This window comes from Elephas maximus, chromosome 3, assembly GCF_024166365.1.
Source record: "Elephas maximus indicus isolate mEleMax1 chromosome 3, mEleMax1 primary haplotype, whole genome shotgun sequence".
Classification (NCBI taxonomy): domain Eukaryota; kingdom Metazoa; phylum Chordata; class Mammalia; order Proboscidea; family Elephantidae; genus Elephas; species Elephas maximus.
Genome location: NC_064821.1, coordinates 171,792,382 through 171,801,078, shown reverse-complemented (window position 1 = coordinate 171,801,078; position 8,697 = coordinate 171,792,382).

Genomic DNA, 8,697 nt, shown 5'->3' with positions numbered 1-8,697 from the left:
TCCCTTGCCTCCTTTCACTGATGTAACCACGTCCTGAACACTATTGCCAGCCCTGCCTCAGTCATGCCAGGGGATTGGTGCTGAGGGGTGCCGGTTCCCACAAAGCCTGGTCTAGCAACTCCTCACTTCTTCTGCACTGTCTCTCCCTCCCCCGTCACTCAGTCTGATTTCTTAACTTTGACTTTGATGTTCAGGGTTCCTAGCCTGTCATATATATAATCGATTCACTTCTTTTTTGGGGTCTTTGTTATAAGAGGGACCACCACCTGAAGCATCTGACTACTCTGCCATTTTGGCCCTGCCTCCATCTCTCATTCTTTAGGCATGTTTTCAGGAGGGACCAGTCCCTGGTGAAGGACCTCATGCTTGGTAAGGTAGAGGGTCAGCAAAAAACAAGGAGATCCTCAGTGAGATGGATGGACACAGTGGCTGTAACAATGGACACAAAAATAGCAACAATTCTGAGGATGGCGCAGAACCGGGCAGTGTATTGTTCTTTTGTACATAGGGTTGCTATGAGTCAAAACTGATCCGATGGCACCTAACAACACAACATAATACAAACAACAACATACACAAGGAATGTGCTTCTTAGTTCAGTCAAGTACATGAGACCAAATGGTCAACTCTTGTCCAATGGCAAGAAAAGGAACAGGAAAACTGGAAGCATGGATGGGGGAACCCATGATGGAAAGGAGGTAAGTGCTGACACACTGCAGGGATTGCAACCAATGTCACAAAACAATTTGTATATAAATTTTTGGATGAGAAACTAAGTTACACTGTAAACTTTCACCTAAAGCACAGTTATTTAAAAAGAAACAAACAAACAAAATCAGATTAAAACCAGTATATATCTAGAACAGAAGTCAGCAAATATTTTCTCTAAACGGCCACGTAGTAAGGATTTTAAGCCTTATAGGCCATACGGTCTTCTGCCAAACACTCAACCCCATCCTAGGGTGAAAGCAGTCATAGACAATCTAAATGCGAATGGCAGGGCTGGTGCCAATAGAACTTTGTTTTCAAAAACAAGTGGCTGTAGTTGGCTGACTTCTGATCTAGAAACTTAAATGTAAACAGCATTACTATATTAAAGTTATATATTAGATTTGAAATGTAAAGATAATTATCAATGAAAAGAGCAAAATAACTTAATGCTTAAACAGAAGGTCTAATAAATCAAGATGGTTGCAAATGAAAATATTTTTCAAACTTCACAGCAAATTACATCGAAGCTTGTGACAGCTGAACTCCATGGGACTGCCTGGTTTTTCTGGGTCTTTCAAGTTTTCCTCCTTTGACAGGGCGCAGCCTTACGGCTTTTGTATTGCTCTCTATTAGTGAAAAATATTTCAGTTTTTCTTCTACGATAGGTTCCTGCCTTATACAGTTTCCGGCTTTTGCAGGTTTACTACATAATGTAAAAAATGAAAAAGTACATTACAAAGCCTGGCCTATTAGTAGCACATCTAAAAAAAAAATTGAGGCAGCCAAAAAAGAAGAGTCCATTGTAGTCAGGATCTAGCAGAAGTCTTGAGACCTGGGGCTTCTTCGGGCTCCTGCAGTGCTCACACCCCATCACTGAGTCTCTCCTTCTAGATGGGGAGAGGGGGACTCACTCTCTGTGAGCATGGCTGCCTGCACGGTATCTCCTGCATTGATGTGAGCTGTCATCACCTGTCGTTAATTACCAGTTCCCCATGCTGGATATTTTCCCAATCATTGTATTAGAGGAAGATTAAGCTGAAAGACATTCTAACACAGCAGCTTGTAGAAAGTAGAAGTTGATTCTTCTTTCATGTAAGAGATCCATGGGGGAAATTCCAAGTTGCTGGGGCAGCCCTGCTTTGCAAAGTCACTCAGAGACTCAGGCTTGTTCCACCTGTGGCTCTGCCATCCCCTAGGGTGCTTCCTTGTTGCCTTGGTTGAGGTTCTTTCGTGAGTTTGGGGAGGAAAAGAGAGAGAAAATCCCTATAAAGCACCTTTCTATCACACAAGTGAGGTGGCACAGCTCTCCCTGTGATTGCTCATTGTCACACCTCAGTTCCTCAGATCTGGCTTTTGTCAAGGGACTCCACTTTGTAGTGTGGCCCCAGAAGTGCCCCACTAAAGCATAGTCCTATCCCAAACCCCAAAGTCTACCTGTATTTCCTCTATTCCTCCAGTTCTCTTTCCAAGTGAAACAATTTTGGAAGGAAGCTGATAGGGTTTAGGTCATAGTTCAAAAAGAATATCTGTGAATACAATTCTAAATATTTCACCATAGAAGATAAAGTACGGACCTATCTAATAAATCTAATTTGCCTTCAAACTTCTAAAACAACATTCACCTTATCTTGTTTGTTCTAATCTCACCCCTCTGCACCCTTGAAAACAGCTTCAGCTTGGTCCTCTGACCCCAAGTCTGGTCACACAGCAGCACCTATTTATTTCAAGTTCAAATATACCCATGTCTGTTGAAGAAGAGTCTTCTGGATTCAAGTTGTTTTCCCCTAGGTTTGCTTTCTTTTTTAAACATGAGTTTCTGTTACACAAATAGTGCATGAACACACCCACCTTGATAAAAAAGAAAAGCTGGCCTCATCTGTAAATTTCCCTTTTACTTGCACCCTTTTTCCCCTCTTGCCTGAAGAAGGCCTTGTCATCAGTTTGTGTGTCCTGCAGACCTTTTCCTCTGCATTCACATACGCACATCTCTGTAGAAAATACTTTGTGGTTGCCCTTTTTAAAAATATAAAAAATGTCATACTGTTCATGATAATCAGCAACATAATGTAAAAAAATTCAGCCTCCCGTCTTGGCAGTCCTCACCTGTTATTCATACAGTTCCGTCTCATTCTTTCTCTGTCATGTGGTATTCCACAGTAAAAAAGTGGTTAAGAGCTCAGCTGCTAATCAAAAGGCTGGCAGTTTGAATCCACTAGCCGCTCCTTGGAAACCCTATGGGGCGGTTCTACTCTGTCCTGTAGGGTCACTGTGAGTTGGAATCGACTTGACAGCAAAGGGGTTTTTTTGCTTGGGCATTTACATTGGTTCTACTTCTTTACTATTATAAACGGTACCACGATGAACACCTCAGTATATGCCTCTTTGGGTATTTGGGTGGATTTTTATAGATTGGAATTGTTTTGTCATAGGATGTGAGTTAAGTTTAAAAATATATTGACAAATTGTCCTCCAAAATAGCTATGCCAATTTATAAGCTCACCAGCAGGAAATGCATATCACTTTGCCAAACCTTGCCAACACTTTACCAAGTGATTAATTTTGGTTCCTCTGATAGAACAATGGTCTCTCACTGTTGGAATTTACAGTTCCTTTTTTTTGGATTAGAGTTAAACAATCTTTTTACATTTTTTTGACCATAAATATTTCTACTTCTCTAATTTATTCATAGATTTTTGTCCATTTTTCTACTGAATTCTCTTAATGATTGATAAGAGTCCTTTACATAATCTGGTCCTTTGTCTTTTATTTTTGTTTATTTGTGTCTCATAATAGAGAAGTATTAGATTTTGACACTGTTTAATTCACAAATCTTTCTTTTTGTGGCTTTCTCTTTTTATGTCTTATTTAGAGAAACTCTTCACACCTTATGATAATAAACATTCTCATACTTTCATTAAAACTTGTACAGCTTAGTATTAAATGTCGTGTTTAAATTTCAGATGAACTCATTTTAATAAATGGCGTGACGTAGGGCTCTAGTATTTTTCATTGGTAAGCAATTGTTCCATTTCTAATTTTTGGCTAGCCCAGATGAAAATAACACCTTTGCCATACTAAATTTCCATGTATATATATGGGTATGTTTCTGACTCCTGCTCATCAATACTTACAGTACACAGAGTTTTAAGTAATGTCTTTGCCAGAGCTTCTACAGGGCCTTCAGTCCCATTTAACATAGCTCCTTTCTACAACTCTCTCCTCAGACTTGGGCATGAACCCCTCTAGCCCTGAACGCAGCTGGGGAACAGGGAATGTCAGTGGTGGAAGGATCACAATCATATCTTCATAAGTCTCCACATTTCCTTACCCTCCCTTCAGCATCTGTTCCCAAGAGCAATCCAGCTGAATATCAGTTGCCTTAGAGCTATTAATTGGAAAGAATAGAGAAGACAGATACAAGGACCCCTAGGGGTATGGTGAAACAAGGCAAGCAGTGTAACTCTGCCTCTTGCTCAGCATATCCTCTTGTTGCCCCACTGGGCCATCTTGTTGTTGATGGGCATCTTGAAGAAGCAGACAAACTGCACGTATGCACCTATTTTCTCCAAAGCCTGAAGGGAAAGCCCACCAAAGCTTATGAAGACCTGAACCCTATCCAACAGACACAAACTTTAACCACAACATTCACATGCTGCCTGCCTCCACCTAACCCCATTTCTGGTAGACACAGCCTTTTGGGTGGAAGGAGTCAGGCCTTTATCTTTGAGGATCAGAGGTAACCCACCCTTGATCCCTTTAGGCAAAACTTGGTGTTGGGCAATAACCTATCACCCTGGGGTCCATCAGGGCCCAGGGGAGCTTGTGAGTTTTTTGTAAGAGAAAGGTGCAGGGAGCCTAGCCTCAAAATGGCACATAAAAGCCTTCAGATGTGGGAACTCATCCAGGCACTTGAATGCAAACTTGGGTTAGGATCTAAGACATCTTAGATGAGAAAGCCCACGAGGTGAGCTAGAAGGACAGTAAGATGATCAGGTCTACAGAACTGATTAACAGCTCCAGAGATCCAGAGATGTCTTCTCCTTTCCCTTCTTCCTGCTTTTCCCCTGCAAACCAGGACAATTACCCAAGAATAAGGAGAATTGTTTCACTTGTCAGGCAGCTGTTCCATGTTCTCAGGATTCAACTTTTCCTGGAAGAGAGTAAAGAGGAAAAAGGGAGACAGGGAGAGAGAAAGAAAGAAGTAGAAGGAGGAGGGGATGGGAAAAGAGAAGGAGAAGCAATAGAAGAGCTGTCATCATCTTCATAGCTAACTGGGGCAGGGACCAGTGATGGACAATTAGTAGCCCCTTCTCAGGGTGCCTTCCTCTGACTGCCTTCAGGTGGGGGTGGCAGGGTGGGACACAAGGGTTGGAAAAGAGGGAGAGGCCAACACCAGAGTTACAACATGAAACAAACAAAAAAGAAGAGTTCTGTTTTCTATTCTTACTGACAGACTGGGTTGGGAACAGCAGCAGAGTAAAGCAGAAATAACCCTTCTGTCCCTAAATGCTCCCTTTCCTGATTCCCCTTCAGCTGATGAGGTAGTCCAGGAACTTGGAATGCTTTGGAAACAAAGATGTTTCTAATCTTGCCAAAATCTTAAAAAACTGGATGATAAAAATCAAAACACACAAAAAATCTTTTAGCTGCTTTGCTGGTACCTATGGAAACAGTTATGATAAAGTAGAACATCATGCAAAGCGCTAAGGCCCAGAATCTTACAGTAGTGCTTTAGCTGACTGATAATGTTAAACAAGCTGCATCAACCTAGATAATTGCTCCTATAATCATAGAAGGGAGAAGCCTTAGAGGAATTCAAAGGGCCCGAGACTGCCAGAGACAACCCCTGATTGGAAAAAGTGGGAAAATTCTGAAGCGTGGAAAATTAGAACGCCCCTTGCATAAAGGTAACATTTGGTGCCCTCAGAATGCTTGACACATGTCTTCAGCTATCTAGTGCTGCTATTAACACAAATACCACAAGTGGATGACTTTAACAAACGGAAATTTGTTCTCTCACAGTCTAGTAGGCTAGAAGTCTGAATTCAGGGTGCCAGCTCCAGGGAAGGCTTTCTCTCTCTGTCGGCTCTGGGGAAAGATCTTTGTCATCATTCTTTTCCTGGTCAAGGAGCTTCTCAGCACAGGAACCCCGGGTCCAAAGGACGCACATGCTCCTGGATCTTCTTGCTTGGTGGCGTGAGGTCCCCCCATCTTTCTGCTGGTTTCTTTCTTTTATGTCTCAAAAGAGATTGACTCAAGATTCAACTTAGCAGAAGAACTAGATAGGCCTGGCTACTACCAATGATCGCCATGACAGGGAACACAATAGATAGGCCTGGACAGGGCAAGAGAAAAATGTAGAATAGAATTCAAATTCATGTAAAAAGACCAGACTTAATGGTCTGACAGAGTCTGGAGGAGCCCCCAAAACTATGACCCCTGGGCAGTCTGCTAACCCAGAACTGAATACATTCACAAAGCCCGCTTTTTCGACAACGATTAGATAGGCGTATAAAACAAAAAATTAATACATGTAAGGAACTTGCTTCTTGGTTCAATCACATACACTAGACCAAATGAGCGTTCCCTGTCCAAAGGCAGGATGAAAAGGCAGGAAGGGACAGGAACTAGATGAATGGACACAGGGAACCTGGGGTGGAAAGGAGGTACATGCTGTTACATTGTGGGGATTGCAACCAATGTCACAAAGTCATGTGTATATAAACTTTTGAATGAGAAATTAACTTGAGCTGTAAACTTTCACCTAAATCACAATAAAAAAAAAAAAAAAAGCCTACAACCTAATCTTGTAGACTGAGTCCTGACTCATTAACACAACTGCCTCTAATCCTGCCTCATTAATATCACAGAAGTAGGATTCACAACACATAGGAAAATCACATCAGATGACAAAATGACTGATAATCACACAGTAATGGGAATCATGGCCTAGCTAAATTGATACACAATTCAAGCCATAACAACGAATAATACCAAATACTTTTAAAATGGTATTCAGCAGAATCTGCTTCATGATATTACCTGAGATAGGAGAGATATATTGGCAACAATATTATGTCAAAATTGGTGGGGTAATATTATAGGAGTTGGAAAATATGAAGACAACCCGAATGTGTATCAACTGATGACTTGATAAACAACATATGGTTGATCCATATAGTGGAATATTATTACTTAGCCATAATGAGGAATGAAGTACTGATACAGGCTACAACTTATACTTTGACAACATATGCAAGAACCCGGTAAAAAGAGACCACATATTATATGATTCCACTTATGTAAAATACCCTAAATCAGCAAATATGTAGAGACAGAAAGTGGATTAGTGGTTGCCTAGGGTAGCCCTTTGAACGGAACAAGGCCTGATTACCTATGAAGATGATGGCAGCTCTTCTATTACTTTTCCTCCTTCTTCCTTTTCTTCTTCTTTGTTTTACAGCTAAAAGGTGCACGGAAAGATTACAGCCTTTCACCTTATTTACTCAGTCTGTATGCTAAAAAGTAATCAGACTTCTAGCCTCCTAAATTGTGAACTGGACCCCATGAGGGAACTGGGAAGACCGGTGTGTGCTGAATGAGTGGGGCGTGTTATCAACATGGACTGCTCCCTACTGGCCATTGTTGACGTAGGCTCTGAGGCCTTCATTTAGCACAGACCAGCAGACATCTGACTTCTATGTCCTAATAGGGGTGAGCTGAAGTCTGTCTTCCTCCTCATCCTCCATGCCACATTGTCTTGATGGTTTGAAACTTTATTGAAATATTGTGCTCATGCCTTGCTATCCTAACAATATGTTAGTTAATTTTTGTGTGTGTCGGAAAATACACACACCATAAAATTTGTTGTTTAACCATTTTTAAGTGTATGATCCAGTGGCATTAATCACATTCACAATGTTGTGCAACCATCACCACTATTCTTTCCAAAATCTTTTCATCACCTCAAACAGAAACTCTGTACCCATTAAGCAACAACTCCCCATTCCTCCCTCCCCAGAGCCCATGGGAACCACTGATTTACTTTCTGTCTCTATGCATTTGTCTATTCTAGATATTCCATATAAGTGGAAGCATACCATATTTGTTGTTTTATATCTGGCTTATTTTATTTTGTATGATGTCTTCAAAGCTCATTCATATTGTAGTATTATTAGAACTTCATTCCTTCTTATGGAGAAAATTTAAAAAACTCATTTTTTTTTTTTTTGCAGCGCACCAACCTTGCCCTTTAGTAACTGTAAACCATTTTCATTTTTCAAGTTCCTCTCATTTATGTCCATAGATCCATTAATCTTCTAATATCCTTTAAACAAACAAGAGTAGACCACAGGCTAAATTATTTCATGTTATCTTCATTTTGAAATGCTCCTCTGCCTTCAAAGAGCAAAGTCAGCAGGTAGGACTTTGTTGTAGAGATTGTACCCTGAGTCACAGGTCACAGAGTACCTCAAAGGCCACCTGAGGCACCCCCTTCAAATCACAAGTGAGGAAATAGGCTCGGGGGGTTCGTGGTCTTCCCTAAGACCACACATGAGGCAGGAGTCAGAGCCAGGGTAGAATCCACCCAACTGGATTTCTGAGGGTCTGTACCCTGTGTTAATGAGGGGACTGTGGTGTCACCTCAACAATGGTTATGTGGGCAGTCTTCCTGGCTCCACCCTGGCCCACCCCCCGCCCCCAGCCTCCCTCAGCACAAGATGGGTCTCTGGCCCCTCTGAGGAAAAGATCTTGCTCACTTGCCCTCTGTGACTGCCACTCTCATGTCACTGTCCTGGTTTGGGGGTGGGTCAATGTGAGGGTTATCTAGCTGGCTGGCAGGGCATTTCTGGGGCTGCACCTCATACACAGCCTCATTGATGCGTCTGATTCTTGGATTTAGATCCACACAACGGGCTGGAACGCTAATTGATGAATTTACAGTTGGTCCTTATAATCCTTTGCCAGAGGACTGACAAAGGGCAG